Genomic DNA, 14,625 nt, shown 5'->3' on the forward strand with positions numbered 1-14,625 from the left:
ATACGAGTTTTTATTTAGCACCATTTAGCAGTAAATTACACCTGAATCAATTGATTGGTAAGAATATAAAAAAATATTGCAGAGATATTTTACCATATATATTCATCTTTTATACTGAATGAGAAAGGAATTAATAGAAAAAAACACTAAGCTCATGTAAAGGTTCATATAAAGAGTAAGAGTAGGGTGACAAAGCTAAGGTAACACACTAATTCTCAAATTTTAAGACTTGCAACTGGAGTAAGTACTAGTATCATTTTTTATTCAGATTTTCATATATACTTAAAGGACAGTGAAACATCTTCTGTTCAGTGTAGAACTGTCAATAAACTGAGGAATTTTGTGTTCACTACATGACTGTCTCTCATCTAAGCCAAATGAGTAAATGTGGCCATCAACAGGCATTATCATGTGTGAGAAAAAGCCAATATAGGACCACACAATTTGCTTTCTATAAATGTTATTTATTTTTAGTTTCTCCTTTATTTTCCTATGGGAAGGCTATGGCTATGTGAGTTTAGGTAGCTATATGTATCCATGGAATACAGACTGGACTGGTGAGAGATTGTACTTTTGACTCAGAAGAGAATCTGGGCAACTTCTGCCTCTCGGAAGTGACACTCGAGTCACCTGTCCTGTGGCATAAATCTGATATCCTGGTAATAGCTTAGAGAGAAAACAATTTCATGGGAAAGTTAAACATTTTAATTTGTGAGACTAGATCTGTGAGATCTGCTTACTGAGAAGAAAAACTAATTTTATATTTACCCAATCTATGTTCTGATGTGATTGCTTCTTAAACAAACCCCAGTGTAACTTAGAGTAACCTAACATCCAAAGTCACAAGCTCTGGAATGGTATCTAGAGTTCATAGTACCAGTCAGTGATCAACAGAGCGTAAAAATACTCTCATGTCATCCTCTTAATTTCTCTCCTGCTCCAGTTCTTTGTCAGATACGAGTATTTTTGTACAGAAAAATCTGTATGAGCTCCAAGCTACCTTTTCTGCCATTTCTCAAGTTCCTAATGCTTCCTGTGTGGAGGGATATAGGGACAGTATTTCCATTAAAACAATGGTTAGGAAAGTTTCTCATGAGAAGTACCTAATATTGTCCTTTTGCATTCTCAGAAATGCCTGAATCATTTTCCAGAAACATTTGAGTCATGAAATAGATCAAGTATAGGACGTAATAGCTTCAATGATTAAACTACAAGCTATTGAAAACAGACCTGTAAGATAAAGAAGTTAATATAAACCTTAAGTCTTGCTGTATGCTCTATTTTAAGCTCTGCAATTAAAATTACCTTTCTGATGTGTTTCATTCACTTTGGAGAGTTTGGAATTCAACAAGAGTAGTGTTCAGCTCAGTGGTACCTAACTCTAAAACTCTATTAGTTTCATTTGAAAATTCTTAATATCATGGGAAATATTTTGCATAATTTGGGAGCACTGAAAAGGAACTTGCGTGTGTCAACTTTATGGATGACAGGCTTGGATACAGTTAGAGTTCAAATTATGTCTGTAAATACACATCTGGAATTCAAATAACCAAGGATTTTAAAATGGATCGTTAGCCTTCTTACAGCAGCAGAAGCTACAGGAAGATTTTTCAAAGAAAGAGTACACTTAAGCTATTTTAATGCATTACCCTCGACTAGGTAAGACCCTACAGCAGCAGAGTTGAAGGGCAAATTAATTGTTTATTTTCTGTAAAATTTGCAGTTGGAATATGATTTTCATTCTTTGCTTTTACTAGTATTCCAAGGCAGCACTCTAGTATGGAGTAACATATGGTAATTTCTGTATGTTTACAAGAAAAGCCATTTTTCAAGTAAACAGCCATTAGCAAAACAATAGGGGCTTCTAATCTTATTAATCCTCTAAAAGATTGCCGAGGCTGGGTTGGGGTATATAAAGCTCCTGCTGGCCTGTGTCTCCATTTTATTATAATAACATAAAGCTGTTGTCCTCGCTTCATATTCCCCCACCCCCTCTTCCTCCCACGGTGGACGCTATGAGGGTTTGTTGTAGAAAATACGAAGCAAGGTCAGTGGTTGCTGTTCCTCCACGAGTGCTATAGGCTGCAGCGATGCCCCTTTCATCCTTATGGTTGGATCCCAAATAACTTGTGCCTCTTTCCAGGGAGCAAATTCCTCACAGGAATCAAGTCCCCAGGGACGTAGGTACGTGCATGAGCTACAGACATAAACCGATCATAGGAAGAGAGTGTTACGGAGTAATGGGCAGCTGATGATTACAAATGCACAGGGTGCTGAATGCACCGTGTCTGCTTTTTGCACGTTTTCTGTTCCCGTTTTGCTTTGCTGACTCCCTGGCTCTAGTGAAGGATGTTTGAATCAAGCAAAGGGAGAGATAGGGATGTTCTGTGCAGTGCAGAGACACCCATTGGTATACTTAAGCAAAAATTTACCCTGCCTCAAAATGTGTATGACAGCCATCTTAACTTCTGGCAATGAAATCAGAAACTGAAATTACGGAATGTTAGGGAATAACATCCTTCAGAGAGTATCCTAAACATTAAATACACCGTGGCAGTATATAGCTGCCTGTGCTGTATAGCTGAGGGGACATGCTGAGCAGCCTAGCACCTCCTTCAGCAAATCATCCTAAAGTTGACTTTCGTGTTTTAGAGCTTCTAGCTGCAAAATGCAGCCTGAGGCAGTTTTGGACCCCAACACCATTCAGAGCAGTCCCAAGACTCGTCTAAACCCTGCCAGGGGCTGAAACGGTTTTATGGTCCTCACCGCAAGAAAGCAGTTATGTTGTCTAAAACCTGCAGTTCAGATGTAGTCTGTGCCAGGGTTTCAAAGCTCACCAATATGCCTTCTGTTCTGTTATTATATACTTTTTGCCAATATGTATAATCTAACTTGTTTACCCTAATATGCTCTGCTGTTTGGTCCTTATTTCCCATTTTTTTCTGCACCTTTGGTACCACTCAGTTTTCTCCCTGGCATGCAACCTCTGTCCCTGTTGCTTTGATACATACCATGCCCAGTATTGGATTAAGACACAAGGAATTAAAGACCCAAGCCTAAATCGCCAGCTCTGGAATGATTAAATGAAAATCTAATAGTTTTTTTTTATGAACTATCTTTTTTATCCTTGAACAACAAGCTTCTGACCCATATGTTGTCAGAATATGTTCTCACTGCAATTGACAAACAGTATCTGCTACAATCTGCAGACTGTAAAGCTGTAAGGTCAGTTGTATCCTGTGTTTTAGAGAAGCGAGTCTGAATCCTTTCTGATGTGCAAAAACTACCCGAGGTGATGGCTACAAGTGAAGCAGTTCTGACTTACTTCCTCCTGCCTGTCCTTAGCTCAAGTTGCTGAAAAAAACATACTTCAGATGCCTCTCTACTGCAGAGACCTGATTTCTCATGAGGGGAAATGTATGTGCTTTGGTGTTACTCCCAACATAAAGTATGGATCAAGGAGCAATAAGGAGCCTCAGGCTGTCAGGCTGAGGGCCTTGGACTAGCTGAAGTTTTCCACTCTCTGGTCCTTATTGCCGTGGCATGACTGGGTTATGACAAATGTTATTTGTGCTCTGCCAGCTACTGACTGTGTGTTACCTGTCACTCTCTGTAAACATAAAGTGTCATGGTTGCAGCCCCCGCTCGCCCCAAAAGTTATGTTTCATATATGGTGGGAACTCATGTCTCGTAGTTTTACAGGTTCCATGTTCCATCCCTCCTGAGTCCTTCCTGCAGCAGCTGTGACTCCTCAGTGGAATATTTCTTCACTCTGTCCCTGTTTGCTCTCCTCCAAGCACGGATGCAGCAAACCCTATACTTATTTTGGGTCAGGGCACCTTCCTGCCTGTGTATTCAGACAGCCCTTTTGTCTTTCTTTCCCTCTGGGAGTTTTCATTTCTGCAGCAATTTACAAAGTGGAAAATACCACAGGACTTGGGCTGAAGGGAAAGGCAGAGGCTTTAAAAATAAATATCTAGCCTTTGTGGTAATGAAGAAGAATTAAGAAATACAATCCTGCATAGGAGATGCAGAGTCCAGAAAATAAATTGAGGCTTAAGAAAAATCCCGTCATTTCAAAATTATTCTCCTAACTTGGGAGGAGGGTGTTGATTGAGAATTTGGACCTGGCGTTACCGGACACACCCCTCGAGGATCCTGAGCATCACGCCTGTCGCCCAGCTGCACCCTCCAGGTCCCACTCGTCTCCCGCCTCTCTTTCTGCCGTCAGGGGATGCGGGCGCAGCGGAGGGGCACGGCCGGGTACGGGCAGCAGCTTCATTTGGGCTTCAGGCTCGCGGCGGGCATGCGCAGATCGCACGCGTGTGCGTGCGAGGCACCGGAGAGCGCGGGGTGCTGTTCCACCTGCAGTCGTGTGTCACAGGGAGCGGGACACGCGTGGATGGAGCGGTGCTGAAAACTCTCCGCGTCCCCGGCGCTGCTCACCCCCGCCCCTCGCCCGCTCTGACGGGGCTACCATCCTTCTGCCTCTCAGCCCGCAGCCCCCACAACCCCCCGAGGCCGTTTCCCCGCCGCAGCCAGAACTGCCGGCCCCTCAGCTGGCCGGGCTCACCTCCTCCTCCCCCCCGCGGCCCTCCCCTCGCCTCCCGCTCCCCACGGCTCTCCTCCCGCACCACTCGCCCCTCACCTATCGCCTCGCCCCGCTCGCCCCTCACCGCCGCGCTCGCTCCCTCCCTCCCTCGCGCGCGCGCGCCCGAGTGACATCACCCCTGTCCAATCAGCCGCCGCCGCTCCCCGCGGCCCCGCTCGGCCCCGGCGGCCCCGCGCGCGGCGGCGGAGGACGGGGCGGGGGCGGGGGGCGCGCGCGCGCGCGCGGGCGGCTGTCAGGCGGGCGCGCGGGCGGCGGGCCGTGCCGTGCCGTGCCGAGCCGTTGCAGGTGCGCGCGGCTGAGGCGGGACGCCGCGGGGTGACAGCCCGGCTGCGCGGCGGCACTGCACAGGTAGGGCACGGCGGTGTGGCCCCCGCCCGCCTTGCGCAGCGGGGTCCAGCTTTAGAGAGGCGAGTAAGAGCCGCCGCGGTGCTGGCTGCTGTGAGGGGAAGAGGCAGCCCCCGGCAACGGGTGGTCGCCCTGACACGGCGGGGAGTCAACTTTCCTAGGGCAGGTGGCGGGCGGCTGCGACCCCTCGTCTGGGCGATGGGAGAGCCCCCGAGCTCCCCCACGGCCGGTACCGGAGCCCGGGCCTGGGCCTCCGGGCCTCCTCCTGTGAGGTGGCCGGGGGCGGCGGCCGTTACAGGGCCCAGGAATGGGGGGGGGGGGGCGGGGGTGAGGGAGCTGCCCTCTCCCGGAGCGCCGGGACGCTGGGAACGGGATTACTCGGACCCCCTGGGCTGCCGAAAGTGGGACGCCTTCCCCGGCTTAATCCTCTCGCGAATGCTGTCCCCTCGCGATCGCGGGCTCGGCGCGGGGAGAGGCGAGCTGCCCGTGCCGCCGCCGCCGCCGCACGGCTCGCTGGAGGGGCCGGGTGCCGCGGGGAAAACCCAGTGCTCGGTTCGCGTCTCTGGTTCTGGCTGGCGCACGTAGGGGTTTTGACAGCTTGTGGAAAAACGTCCCCGCGCTGTGTTCTTGCAGCGCGTCGTGACAGCCCCGCCGCTGCAGCGCGGGTTGTGTTCCAGAGCAGCCTGCACGCCCAGAGGCAGCCGTGCTCCGTGTCGTTTACTTGTTTGCGTTTTGGGTGTATCTACGGTTTATCAGCTAAATAGCGATCTTTTTTTTTTTTTAATTGCACGTTCTTGCAGTAAAAATAGTAGTATTTCAGTTGTTTTCCCCTTGTAAAATGCTGATGATACTGCTTTTCTGTGTCCCTTTCCCGTACATGGCAGTAATTCAGAGTGACTGTAGTAACACCTGCTGGTGAGAACAGAAATACCGCTTGCGGACATTGCCGTGGCCGAGCTCTGCTAAAAGTCACCTGAAGGGGCTGACCGTGCCTGTGATGCTGTGCCTGAGCTGCAGAGTGAGGGGCTCTTTAGGAATTCAATCTGCTCTATGAAGCGCTATTTAATTCTGCTTGTAAAACCTACCGGAGATTATCTGTGCAGTTAATCAACTATACTCCATTTAGTAATGAAAGTAAACTATGACCTGTGAGTTAAGAGTGTTTTCAGTGGTTATTATATTAAAGCCCATTAAAAATATTGAAAGGGTTCTTTCAGGTCTTAAAAACAAACCATTCTGTAATTACTGGTGTGTACAACTTAGGCAAAAAGTTGCCTAAAAATGCAGCCACCTCTGCAGAGGTAGCTGTGTCAAAGGAGGTGTTAACAAATACACTTTACTTGGTATCAGTCTTTTGTATAAAATTACTTGTAAACCACTAAAAATAAGGAACACAGGACTTGAAATTGCATAAGAGCAGGAGAAAGCTTTCTGAAATAACCTGAAGATATAAAAATTCTCCATTTTTCTTTTCTACCATTAGTAACTGTTAAATCTCTTTCTTGCAGTTCAGATATTGTACAAATCCCTATGAAAGGATGATCTTTGGCCTATGTTGTATAAATAATAACTGACCAAGATTTCTTTAGTAAGAACTTTCCTTAATGTTGCAGGAGCCTGTTGGTAGTATGGAGCTTCTGTTTGGTTGTTTACATTTGAATGTATCAGCATCAGTTGCTTAATTTTTCTATATGTGTTTAGTGATAGTTGACATTGCATCAAAATATATCTTATCCATCCCTAAATTTTGCAGAAAAGTAAAAATAAGAAGCTAAGCGAAACACTTCTGTCCTTGTCCATCTTTAGATTATCTACAATGCTGTTTTAAATCAAGAGATTTCCCATTTTACTTCTGACGGACACCAAAAAGTAATGCAACCTCAGCACAGCTGCATGATAATGCAAGAACTTACTTGATGTCATACAATCTTGAATCAAATATCTTAAACACCTTCTGTGGAAGGAATCCCACATTATCAAGGTTATGGAACAAAGAGCTTGTGGGTGCCTTTTTGAGCATGTCTTTCCGATACAGTCCTAACTACATGATCACATATTGGGTTTTTTTTTTTTTTACAGGAACCCAGTCTCATTCAGTGCACAGGATGGATGGAGCTCACTTAACACAATTCAGTATTTTGCATTTCTTTATCGTTCTCATTGATCACTTTGTGAGCCCATGATTTATTTACTCCATGTTACTCAACTCGGCATTGAAGATAGAATGGATAACATCTGTATGGGCTTTACTGAAGTGCCTATCATTACATGATCAGAATGCCTCACAAATATTTATTAGTTTATCAAACACTACCTAAGACGAGAAGAGACTTTTACAGATGGTGAACAGAGGCAAAAAGAGGATTAGGTGAAAAGTATTCACTCATTTTTGGTGTCCAATTTGAAATTTCTACAATTCCTGTAAATATGTTTGCTCAAGTTAAAACTGCCGTTACATTTAGTAACAGTCCTGAGTGCTGCACACATCTGTGAATCTGTAGAGTGGGTGGGGAAAAAGAAGAATTCGCAGTTAATTACAAACTATGGAAATTTTGGGTTAAGTGCTGCACATGACAGTAGGAGGAATGGAGGAGACTGCAAAAGGGAGGAATTAAATCGTTAAAGCCTTTGTGGGATACTACAGAGCCCCTATCCCTTTTTCTTTTTGCAAGCTGCATCTCATTTGCTACACATACTCCTCTTCTTCAGTAGGTAAGACAAGAGTCCTACCTGCAGTAGGTTTTGTATCAGCCTCTGTGCATGTTCATCCTGTGCGCTGAATGAGGCAAGGTACTTTGAGGAACCAGTAAATGTTTATTTCAATATTGTATAAAAACATACACACTCAAGGGAGGTGAGTTATGGTTGCACAGGCAACAGTGTTTGTCATTTTATAATTTTTGCGTGGTTGATTTAGTAACTTAATATTTTTTCACATTGTTTCTGGGGTAAAATGTGCATACATGTCCCATATACTTTCTTAAAACCTAGAAAATTGAACTTTAAAAAAATCAAAACCAAACCAAGAAAATGCAGAAAACTTTCAACTCTCAAAGTAAACTTCTCCTCATTTTTAGTGCATTTGCACAGGTACTTCTAATAGTGGAAAAGTAGTGACAGACTGGAGTCCTTTCTATTCTAGGCTTTAGAGAGAATGTATCATGGTTAGTGAAGACTCTTTTGCCAGTCTTCTACAAGCACAGTCCTTTTCACTTCATCCTTTATATGTGTCTCCTGATAAGTCTCATCCTCCTGTAGCCTGTTACAGTCTTTGTTTCTTAGATATTGCTGGTCTTGACCATTCCAAATCTATCTTCAGTTCCTTTTCTCAGCCAGCGTCTCCTTGCTTTTTGCCTGTCAGCATTCCTTCAGTTTGCTTTTTTTTTATTCCAGAGAGCTTCCTCTTCTTGATTTGCTAATCAGTCCACTCTAGTCTCCTCTTCTCAGTCTCTAGTCACTTTTTTGTGCTTTTTTTCCCTGATATTAATTTTTACTCCTCTTTGTAGACTGGAAGGTGGCTTTTGTACTTCTGCACTGGAATCAACACCATACTTTCTTCTTAGATGTTGGTTAGGTTTTGGTACATTTTTAGAGATGCAGGAAAGAGCGTAGCATTATCTCAAAGCTTGCTTGTATTGGTGGCTTCAGAACATAGTCACTGACTTTTTTTTTTTTTCAGTAAAAGACACTTTTGCTGAAAGAAGAAAAAAATTTTATGATGTGTTTTTCCTCCATTGTTACTTTTAAAAATTGAACTCTTGAACAAATTTTTCAATGAGGTATGTGAGTATGTTTTTCTATATACACATTTTCAGAAAGCAAGGACAGACAGAACACTTCGCCAAAGTTTTCAGTAGTAATAAATATTAGAAATCCTGAACAACTTAAATAGTCCTAATTATGAAAAGACATCAGCAATTCTAGTTGGAGCATATTCTGTATTTCTGCTTAACTATACTGAGTTTTGGGGGTTTCTGAGATGACAAATAAAATAACTGGTGATTTGGAATTGCTTTGTGTTTATACTTGTTTCTTTTTCATTTTATGTTACTGTTAGAGCTACTTTAGAGAAATATTTACAAAAAGAAGCTGTAAGCCTCTCACTGAATTCAGATCTAAATAAAACTGACTAGCGGAGTTACCAGTGCACCATAGTTTTTTTGTTTACATAAGGTGATCCTTTTAATGTTATAAAAATACTATTTGCAATAACTTAGTAGCTCTCATGTCTGAAATGGGGGGCATGGATGAGTTATGGTTTGTACTACAGACTGAGTATTATAATTAATGTGAGACAGTATGTAAAAACATTTTCCTATGTGTGGAATCTTCTTAAAAGCTCATATGAGCAATGCAGTGTTGAAATTAAGAAATATAAATATTTGACAAGTTCTTTGCTTGTATTTATGTAATACTTTTATAATTGACACATAGTGGCCAGATTATGTGGTGCTCTCATGCAAAGGAGTTAGCTTGTAGACTAGATATCATGATTTAGTCATAAGTGTTCTTTTTTTGGCTTTATTGGAATCATCCTGCTTTACCATAGACAATTCCATTTTCTCCAGTTTAGCAAAATATTTGAACTGTAACTGGAAGGTGCTGTTGATTCCTGGTCAAGCCAGTACTCAGTGGTACTCATTCGTATACGTGAATTTGCTACTGTATTAGTTTCTGCATGAAATTCTTTTTCTTATCCATGAAATTTGAGTAATACACTTTAGCTTAACAACTGCTAAATTTAATTTGTTTGTAAAAATTGAGGAAAGGTGTTGATATATTCAGTCAGGCATTGCAACAGATTACTCAGAGAAGTTGTGCAGTTTCCCTCCTTTGAAATTTTCAAAACTCGGATAAAACCCCCAGCAAACTGATATGATGTCTTAGCTGACCATGCTTTGAGGAGGAGGTTGCACTAGAAGCCTCCTGATGTCCATTACAAGGTAAGTTATCCTGTGATGTTATCCTGTCATCCTCTACAAGGCAGAAACATCAATATAGAGGCTGAAACCATACTTTCTGAAAGGGGAAGGGTAGCTCTGCCAACAGGTGAAATGTTTAATGTCTGAATCAAATATTTGATGTTACAGACTGAATCCCTGTTTTAGTTTTCATTAGTAATTGTATTTAAGCATGTTGCTAGAGTTGCTGTGTGCATTATTAGGTAGGCTTGATGTTGTATTAGAGGGCTGTTTTATGGGAGATAATAACAGGATTCAGTAGCTTGTTCTGTTAACATTGATATATTGTAACTAGTTGTAGTGCTTAAGTAATGATACCACTTGAGTTTCGTTGAAAGAAAGGATCCTTTTTTTTTTTCTAAATAGAGCTATTTTATCTATATAAACTTGTATTTTTCAAACAAAGTCTTACACACTTAATCTGAATGTAAATATCTAAAACAAACACTGGATGTTGATAAGTGGAACAAGCTGTTAATGTTGTCTTAATGTTGTACCTAGTTAAGGTGCTAATCTTTCTGGGAATGATCAGTGGTTGCTGAATGAGGGAGATAGCTTGGTGCCCTGTCTCAAGCAGACGGATGGGACAACAGAAGGGTGACTGGTTCTAACACATCAGCTGCAATGAGATGGGAAATTTGGGATTTATCACAACTGGGAAAGAAGTCCATGTCATTTTAAACTTCTGTGTTCTGTAAATCCAATGATTTTTTGGAGTGCCTGCTTATAATTCAAGTAATATGCAATGCAGTGATGAATACATAATTTTTGAAAGCTATTTTGATTTTGTGAATATCATAAATTCACCTTTCGCGTATAGTTTTGTTTTTCACTATGTCTGTTCTTCAGTTTTTCGTGTTCAAACCTAATGATACCTTAGGAGAAATAGTTTATTTTGTTTCTTACATGAGAAGAGAGAAGCAGTCTTATAGCCTAAATATTTAATGAAGACTTCCTTCTAGATAACCGTATTTCCGACTAGTATGCTTTCTTTGAAACTTGAAATAAAGCTGACTTTGTTTTGATAAAGGCAGTCAGCTGTCTTGCCAACTACTCACTAGTAAGACCTAAAATAAGGTTGAAAAGAAATTAAATGTCTCTATGTTGAAGATCAAACCTATGTTTTTCCTTTACCAACCATTGTTTGTGAACTTGTAAAAGTGCCTAGTAGGATATCTTACCTGTTGTTAATGCTTGCCGTTTCTAGAGGTTATAAGACTCACTGCCGTTGCTAGTAGTACTTTTAGCTGAAGTATTGCATTTTTTCACTATGAACATTTTTGAGCAAAGCAAAAAGAAAATAAGGATTAAGATAAATGAGAAAGAGCAGCTAGAAATATACATTTTTTTTTTGTTTTCTGTATTTCTTGTGAAGAATAAGGTCATGACTCTCTTGTACTACTGCCAGAAGCCCAGCTCCCCTTTCATCAGCTGTCTACAGTTTAGTTCTTTTAGAAAAATGAACTTTGGAATATTGAACAGTTTCCACTTCAGATTTTCATTATAAAGGAGCTCCAAGGGACAGCAGCTGCTGTTGAAATAGATATTGGGAAGACAGGCATTCTGAAATGCTCCTTTTTCCCCTTCTTGTCACTTCCTGAGCTCCCTTTGCTCTTGATTTTCATTATACCTTTTCCCTCTGACTTTGCCTGCCCCAGTAATTTTTCAATATTTCTTAACATATTAATGTTTTGAAAAAAGTATCCAGTTCTGCCACTTACAATAGGTGTAGCAAGGATATCCCTGGAAAAGAAGGCCATCACAATGGCAAAATCAGTCTACAGCTTGACTGTAATAGGTTGTTTTTGAAAGTCACAAACTAAAGTTCAGCATTATCTGACTTAAAAAATTATGTACGAATTTAATTTTTATTGCTTTTATTTATTTCTTGACTCTTTATGTAACACTGTATATAAGAACTGTGCCACCTATTGCTGAAAAAAACCACTAAAGAATAACTGGTGGAATAGTACCAATGCTGACTTCTGTTCTAAACAACTGAGGTAATAGCTCTGTTATACTTTGTTGTTTAAACATCTTCCATGTCAGTTGCGCATTAAGTCTTGTCAGATGGATACTTCAGTTCTGGTTTGGTTTTTTAGGTTTGGTGTTTTGTGTTTTTTGTGGGGTTTTTTTGCCCTTTTTTTTTTTTTTTTTTTTTAGTTAGTGTAGGAGACAAGGCTTATTCTCAGAGTTACGGAGGGAATGCTGAAAAAGATCCTCGATTCTTTGGCTCTTAATCATAGTTCATTGCCTCTTTTATTTCTGGATGTTGATTTGCTCCATTGAAAAGCTGATTTTTGCAAAATTTACTGATGCATTACCTGAAAAAATACAGTATATGGTGAATAATTCCTATCACAACCAATTTATCTCAAAATTCTTGTCTTTTTATAAATAGTTTGTCTGTGTAAGGGTAGTATGAGCAATTTAGATGAAGAATTAATTTCCTTTTAAGTAGCTGTTATTTGCAAAATAAGAATCCGGAAAGCATTGACAAAACCTGATTAACATTATAAAAAAATTGTGTAATGGAAAAAATACATAAATGTCTCATCTGACTCATTGATCTGGCCTTATCCAGTGACCATTACATTAACACATGTTTGTATGGAGACACAAACATGTCTATATGCATGGTCTTTTGGACTGAAGAAGAAAGGTGTCTCTACTAAATACCCCAAAAATAATGGGAGGAAAGAGAAGCAGATAATCTCAAGTAGGATGATTTTTAAGAAATTAGTTTAGAAGTTCCTCATTGCATTATTAAATTGTCAGTGTAAACACAGTACTTGGAGGTTCTTGCATTGTGTTAATGAAACGAACAAGAAAAATAAAGTGTACTTACTTGGTAATGGACGCTTTTTGTTCTTCTGGGGACCTTCCACCAGTACGTGCCAAAAAATGAGTCATTACTTGAGGGATTTTCATGAACTGAAGTATTTCTCCCTATTTCTTCTTGAAAAATTCATACTGCATATGAATTAGGAGCAAAACCAGTGTGAACTCTCCCTCTGGGACAGTAGAGTGGATAATTGTCTTAAAAATATTAAATAGCTTTTTGTTTTTAATATGATGGTGATCTGTGTTTTATTAGCTAAGAATACTTGAGATTACTAAAGGGTTCTAAATGAAAAAGACTCGGTTGCATTTTCATTACTAGCAGTTTGCTAGTTCATTTATTATTAGGCTGTGTGATTACAAGATGTGATTTTGGGACACTGAGGAAAGTGGTATGTTTGAGAAGAAAGGTTAATTTGCATTTATCTGTAAAGGTGAGATACAGGAAAAGATAAATTTGACTAAACCAAGTATTTGTTGTTGTGGAAATGGAAGTTTTGAATCTGCCGCCCAGAATGGCAGTCTCCTACAAAAACTTAAAGGCATAAAGAAAGTTTTGTTAAAACAGCCCCAGGTTTGTAATAAGGCACAGCTGTTCCCATTTCCGCTCACATTCTTTTATTGTAGTATGTTCTGTGGGTTCTCTACAGGCCAGCTGACCCAGTCTTAAATGTGGCTGAACCATAAAACCTGTTTTGTCTCATTTCTATGAGATCTTATTTGAAGCGTTCAAAAGATATAAAGACTTTTATTTTTCTTCAGAGCAATTAACTTCACTCCAATGTGATGTTTGTATCTGAAGTTACAGCGGCTTCATAGAATTCAGGTCTTGCCTATGTGTATACTGGAATGAAGCACAGACGTTTAGGATGTGTGGGGTTTTTTTGGTGGTTTTTTTTTTTAATTTTTTTTTTTTTTTATCTAGGACAACTCTGAAAGAACCATACTTTAGTGTATTACCGTAAACTTACGTATTACCTCAGTTACATTCATGTAGCAAGCTTTTGTGGCCTACTGAATATTTTTTAGCTGATCTTATCCTTGCCAGTGTTGCTAACTGACAGTATTTTAACTGACAGTAAGTAGGAAAACCCTGCAAACAGTCACTAAGGTTTCTCATCTGTGTGGTCTTTTTTTTTAAAATAACCTCCAAAATGCCAGACATCAAGCACTGTTTTTCTGCTTCTGTGCTAACATTTACTGATAATGGTGAGACAAAAGAAGAAAGGAAAATGTGAAAGGAATATATACTGTAAAAAAAAAAAAAAAAAAGTAATGTACCACATAAACCAATGAGAACAGGTCACAATTTACTGTCGTGTTATTATTTAATATTATTGAAGCACTTACAGTATTTCATGTTACAGAACTAATCAGATTCCAGACATTCTTTGCAGACCACCTTGAAGAAAAACTGTTTGATTAATTTAAATACAGTGAAGGATATGGAGCACCTTAAATTGTAATTTTTATTTCAGCACTTTAGTACCTGTCGCTAGACAGCCCTTTGCTCAGGTCAGCACACCTCTAGGTAGAACTACTTTGATACTTTTGATTTTCCTATGATAAGTACAGGAGCATATAATCAAATCAAAGATGCAAATTAGTCTAGCAGGATTACTATTTTTAATCCTTATGTGAAGATTGAATAGAAAAAACCTCAAACTTTAATTGAAGCCAAGCAATTCAAGAAGCTGTTTGATGATTGAATAGACCCAAACTGTGGGCTGTGTTTTGTGTTAAAATCTTTCTCTTTTGCATGCACAAAGTGGCCTGTTTTCTAAGTACTTGCAGTTCAGTTGTTGCTGTTATATTTCAAACAATTTTATTGCTCTTCCTATTCTTCTCCACTATAAATGTTTCCAA

General features: G+C 40.5%; 1 protein-coding gene across 1 annotated transcript in view; it reads left to right on the forward strand.

The window, feature by feature from the left end:
• The first annotated feature begins 4,859 nt into the window (after positions 1–4,859).
• The window catches only part of CNTN1 (contactin 1), a 252,855-nt gene continuing 243,089 nt past the window's right edge, over positions 4,860–14,625 (forward strand). The window contains exon 1 of the mRNA XM_086748148.1: positions 4,860–4,960. The gene's annotated coding sequence lies outside the window, so the exon portion shown is untranslated. The remainder of the gene's footprint in view (positions 4,961–14,625) is intronic.

This window comes from Chlamydotis macqueenii, chromosome 1 (genome assembly GCF_036417535.1).
Source record: "Chlamydotis macqueenii isolate bChlMac1 chromosome 1, bChlMac1.mat, whole genome shotgun sequence".
Taxonomy (NCBI): domain Eukaryota; kingdom Metazoa; phylum Chordata; class Aves; order Otidiformes; family Otididae; genus Chlamydotis; species Chlamydotis macqueenii.